Below are 5,888 nucleotides of genomic sequence, written 5' to 3' on the forward strand. Positions count from 1 at the left end.
TTCAAGAATAATAAATTAGTTTTGCAGACACAAAATGTTAAAAGTAATATAAGTTAATTATTAATACTCTGTTCGTGAAGAGATGCTAACGTGCTAAACAATAATAATTCGTTTCTCAGATATAAAATGTCCATTTTTTTGTGATAGTGTAATACTTGTTTGTGGGTGCTTTCGGGGCTTTAATACTAAGCAAGTTAGAAGATTAATAAAATAAAACCCTCAGACACGGACAAGCTCTTCTTAACGCCTCATCTCCCTTATTCCGTTCTCTCTCCAACTCCTCTCTCCCTCGTCATAATAAAAGTCCTCACAACAATATCTAACAACACAAAGTGGATACTGCTGAATTAACATTGAATATTCAAATGCAACATCAGCATTTATTTATCCAACATTACTGGATAGTTACACATCACTGTTCAGGGGCGGACTGGCCATCGGGAGCACCGGGACATTTCCCGGTGGCCTGACGGTCGTTCTGGCCTGCCGGCTGCCGCTGTGCAGACGATCAGCCTGGCATGTGATAGGCTGGTGTGCAGCTACGAATTAATTGACGGATCTCTCAATCTACGAATCAGGCAATGGCGGAGGGAAAATTACACTCCCACATGACCCAACGTCAGCGACGCACTGCCTAATATCTGGCTATATCCAGAGACAGGGTATATCTGACTAAATCGTTCAAAAAATGGAGCGTAAACGCAAAGGAGGAGCAGAGAGGGAGCGTATAAAAAGGAAAAAAGCCCTGGCCGCAGACGCAGCAAGCTGCTGCAAAATCCCAGCCATGTTCGCCAGTAAGGGAACAGGTTGGTCAAGATTACATTTACATTATATTTATAATAATTTGGCAGACGAACACTTTCATCCAAATCACTTAGATAATCACAATAGATAAAATTAAACCAACAAACGAGCAACAATATGTAAGTGCTGCTGTGCTGTGCTGTGTCAAGTCTCGTTTCGTCTACATGTAGCATATTTTTTATATAATAAATAAAAATGAATAAAAAGTAGACAGAATAGTGTTAGTGGGTCAAATTGTTTTAAATAATAAATAAATCAAGTAGATGGTATGAAAAAGAATACAGTATTAGTTATTTTGATTTTTCATTTCTAGTCTACAATATGTAGCCTACAATGTTTGTTTGTTTATTTATTTATTTTGAAAAGGTGACGAAGGAAGCAGCAGTAGCACTAGTGCTGCAAATGCTCCTGCTGTTGAGCTAGAGGTGGTGGACAGTTCAGCGTTTGAGTCAGAGCAGGAACCTTCAGGTAAAGTTTAAGATAAGCAAAACTAAACATGCAGGCAGCAGGCTATACTTTTTAAACAACATGTGCTTTTTATGATTTATAAGATCAGTAGTAGGACTGTGATTTTGGGGACATACAACTGATGGCTGCACAATTATAAATACAGATTATTGAACACGCTTATTTCATATTGCAGAGCAACTAGATGTGCAGAGTGAGAGAGAGAAGGATTCAGGGAAAGATGAAGGAGACAGTGAAAGCCTTGATATCTCTTTTGATTATTTTGCCCATCCACAGTCTAAGGATTTAGATTTTTTTTTAAAGTATCACCCAATTTAAACATCTGAAAGAGCCATTCCTGATGTATTCCATTCAAAAGATGGCACAAACAGAAAATGACTGACATACAATGAAAGTAATCACTCCCTATTCTGCTCAGTATGTCTTGCATTTGCAAAACCTTTACGCAGTGACAGTGCATTTGTCAAAGGAGGTATGCAGGCCTGGAAACATGCCCATCAGAGAGTACAGGAACATGAGAGAAGCAGTATCCATAGAGAAAGTGCTGAAGCCTTTTTTCTTAGAGTCAACAAAGCAGATATCCATACCCTTCTGACTGATAAGCAAATGACTGTCCATCGAGACCAAGTTAGAAAGAGAAGGCAGGTCTTGGAACGTGTGATTGATGTAGTGAAAGTTATTGGTAAATGTGGGCTAAGCTACAGAGGGCACAGTCATGAAGCTACAAATGACCTTGAAAACACGGCTATCAATCATGGTAACTTTCTTGAGCTCATACTTTTGCTGAGCAAGTATGATGTCTGCCTACAGGAACATGTTAGTGATTGTATTGAGAAGAAAAAGAAGCAGGTGAGAACTAAAGGAAGAGGGTCCATGGTAACTTTGATGTCCAAAACAACAGTAAATAAAGTAGTTGAATTAATAAGAAATATGATTCAACAGACAATTGCTGTTGAAGTGAGAAAGGCAGGGATGTTCTCAATACAAATTGACACAACACAGGATTTAACATCCAAAGACCAGTGTGCAGTAGTTCTGCGATATGTTACTGATGTTGTCCACGAGAAACTCATTGCAGTCATTGACTGTGAGTCATCAACTGGACAGTACTTTGTGGAGCTTGTGAAACAGACCCTAGAGAAGATGGACATAGACATCAAAAAGCAGACGGAGCTGCAAACATGCAGGGACAATACAAAGGTTTCTCTGCATTGCTCACAGGAGCATCACCTAACCAAGTACACATATGGTGTTACTCACATGTCCTCAACCTTGTTCTAGCTGACACTACAGGGGTTGTTGTGGCAAGTGAGTCCCTTTTCTCACTACTGAATGACATTGCAGTGTTCATTCGTGATTCCTACAAGCGCATGAAGCTATGGGAGGAAAACAGTGAGGACAAGAGACACAGACGGCTTGGTGTAATTGGTGAAACGCGCTGGTGGGCCAAAGATGAGGCCTTGAGGAAAGTATTTGGAAGGTTTGCAAAGCCTGACAATGCACTTTACACAGATCTGGTCATCACTATGGAAAAAATTGAAAAGGATGTGACCATGAAACCTGTCATCCGAAACAAGGCCCAAGGGTACAAGGCTGCTCTCCTAAAGTATGAAACCATACTGACAGCTGAGATTTACCTCAGGATTTTTGAGCAGACAACCCCTCTCTCTAAATATTTACAAACAAGTGGCATGGATATTGCTTCAGCACAGCACTTGGTGACAGGAACAGAGGAGAGCTTGAGAAAGTGTGCCCGGGACTTTCAGGGTGTAATGAGGGCAGCAGATGAGTTTGTTGAATGGGCCAATGGCATTCTGGAGAAGCTTGAGGACAGTGAGGCTGAAGTTCAGACTTCTCTCCCAGAGAAGAGAATTAGAAAACACAAGAGGCAACCAGGTGAGCTGGCACAAGATGAGCCTATTGCTAATGCAGACACTGACTACAAAATCAACATCCACAATGTGATCTTGGACACTGTTATTGAAAGCTTTCATAGCCGTTATGCAGAAAATGCAGTGCTGTGTTCAGATGTCTCCTGCATGGATCCTAGGAACGTCCCTGAAATCAGAGAAAAAGGCCTTCCAGGGACAGCCATGAAGGAGCTCAGCAAATGCCTACTGCAATTTGATGAACGTGCCAGTCTTGAGACATTGCAGGCTGAACTGATCAGCCTTGCACAGCACTGGGAAAGATTGAAACAATCACTAATGGAGAACTACAACATTTGGTGGTGCTGCCTCTAATGATGAAGCAGGGGAAGGCTCTGAGGTTCCTAATGAAAGTGTGGAGTTTGTAAGCAGAAGTTGTTCCACATGCAAAAACTGTCCAATATGCTGCTATCTCCTCCTGTCTCAGTACAATCTGCTTACTGATGCTTATCACATCATTGGTTTGGGCTACAAGTTCCTCCTCACACTATCTATTACTCAAGTTGCCTGTGAGAGGACCTTCTCCACCCTGAAGTTAGTGAAGAGCCGTCTGAGAACCTCCCTGAGTCAAGATAACCTTGAAGCATTCCTTTTGATGGCAACTGAGAAGGAGATTCTTATGGAACTTGATAAAGATGACATAATTGACAAGATGGCAGAGAGCAGTGAGCTACTGTGCCGCCTACTGGTGTACTAGTAGTGCTAGTAGTTTGTTAAGTTTATTTGTGTTTGTGTTTCTGATACATTTGATATACTAGAGTTGAGCACTGAAAATACATAAAATGTAAATATTTCAACATGTGAATGTGTCTCTTATTATCTCTTTTAAAAAGCCAATTTTCTATTTGTCATTGGTTTGGTAGTATAAATGGTGTATTCCTAGTGAGTTGTTAAGGGTTATTTTTTTATTCATTTATATTGCATCTGGTAGTCTACCTGTTACAATAATAGGGTTAGCCTACAAGTTTATCAGTCCAGTAGATTACATGAATAGGGTGGTGGTGACTGCAGCAGCAGAGGTGGCCTGGGAGTGGAGTCAAATTCCCGGCCTGAATTATTGTCCCAGTCCACCACTGCATCACTGTTTAACTCTTACAGCAGTACAAAGTATGCGTGTGTCTATCACTACAAAATCATAATATATGTATATTTTACAGATGCTCCTGATATTAACATGCTCAGATGTTTTTTTTTTTTGTTTTGTTTTGTTTTCACTAGTGATCTGATATCTGCACCGCAGATGAATGCTACATGAATGCCACATGAAGAGTGCTGTACCAACATCAGATGTTCAGCTACACTGGTAAAACAAGCTCCTGGACTGGTGATGGGTTTTGTTTCTTGAATCCATGGAAAGAAGCAGCAATCACTTAAATATCAGGTATAATTTACTTGTTTCACTTCTTGTACAGAATTAAGTCAAAAGTTTTCAGGAATGACACAAAGTCTGTTCACATCTCTGTACATGTAACATCAGTGTAGTCAATAACGTGTCTTTGACCTTCATTATGTATGTTTTGATGATACTGTGTTGTAAATAAAATACAAATAATTTAAAACTCCATTCTTTGAATCTTCTCACATTGTTTCTACCTGACAGTCACAGTCTCATTGATGGGCCATTAGAGGAGGGCCTTTTGTCTCTCAGGTGTGAATCACTAAATATTCATGGCCATTGTCATGCCCTCGCCCTGACGTGACAGGGTTGTTCCTCAATGGCATTTGCTGATTGACATTCAGCATACTATATAAAGAAAACGCCAGCATGTTAGAGCAGCCGGCCTTTTGTGAACTTGAGCTGTGATGTTCTTTCTTGTGTGTGTGTGTGTGTGTGTGTGTTTTGTTTTCCTTCTGTTTGATTTAGTTTGTAGTGAGCTTTGAATACCATGTAAAATAGCTCACCTACAGTACTTTGGTTGTCTTGAAACTCCTACATCGTTACATTTGAGAGCTCTAAAGGGTTTTTCAAAGATCTTTTAAAACTGGATGGAGGTAAAGGCATAGATAAGTTATGCCACGTGACATACACGGTGCACATTTAGGTTGACGTTGTTTAGACACACTAGGCTAGGGAGTTGTGCACCCCTCTATATTTTCTGTAGTTTGGTTAGTAAGTGTAGTTGAGTTGTGATGTCTCGTACGTTTTTTTTTTCTTTTCGTATTTTCTTTATTTTATCTTAGGATTAGATCAAAATGGGTTAGTAAGATTTCTTTTGGTTTTGTAGTTTTCTTTTCTTTGGCACGATCCAGTTTACCCTTCATCCTCCCCAGTTCTCCAACACTGAAATGCGGCTGGTGTTTTTTTGTTTTCTTTGTGAATAGATTTATTTTTCTTTCTCTTGTAAATAATTATTTATCTTATTTTCACATATATATTTACTTTTGGGAGTGTAAATAAGTATCACAGTCTTTAACAATAAAACAAGTTACTTGATATTGTCACCGGTTTTGGTTACGCTCATTCACGCACAGAGTGTAAGGTTGGCAGTGGTCCGAACTGGTCTCATGTTCCCCTTTCCTAGGGGGTATTTAAAATTCTGATGGGGCTATAGCCCCATCCACCCCCACACATACAAAAAAGGTCTTTCCTGTCAATCATTTTTGTTTGACATGCCTTGGGGGCGGGTTTTAAGAACAAAGTGTGGTTGAAGACATAGGGTGTGGTCTAATTCAGTCTGCATGGGTTTT

This window comes from Labeo rohita, chromosome 22 (genome assembly GCF_022985175.1).
Source record: "Labeo rohita strain BAU-BD-2019 chromosome 22, IGBB_LRoh.1.0, whole genome shotgun sequence".
NCBI classification, from domain to species: domain Eukaryota; kingdom Metazoa; phylum Chordata; class Actinopteri; order Cypriniformes; family Cyprinidae; genus Labeo; species Labeo rohita.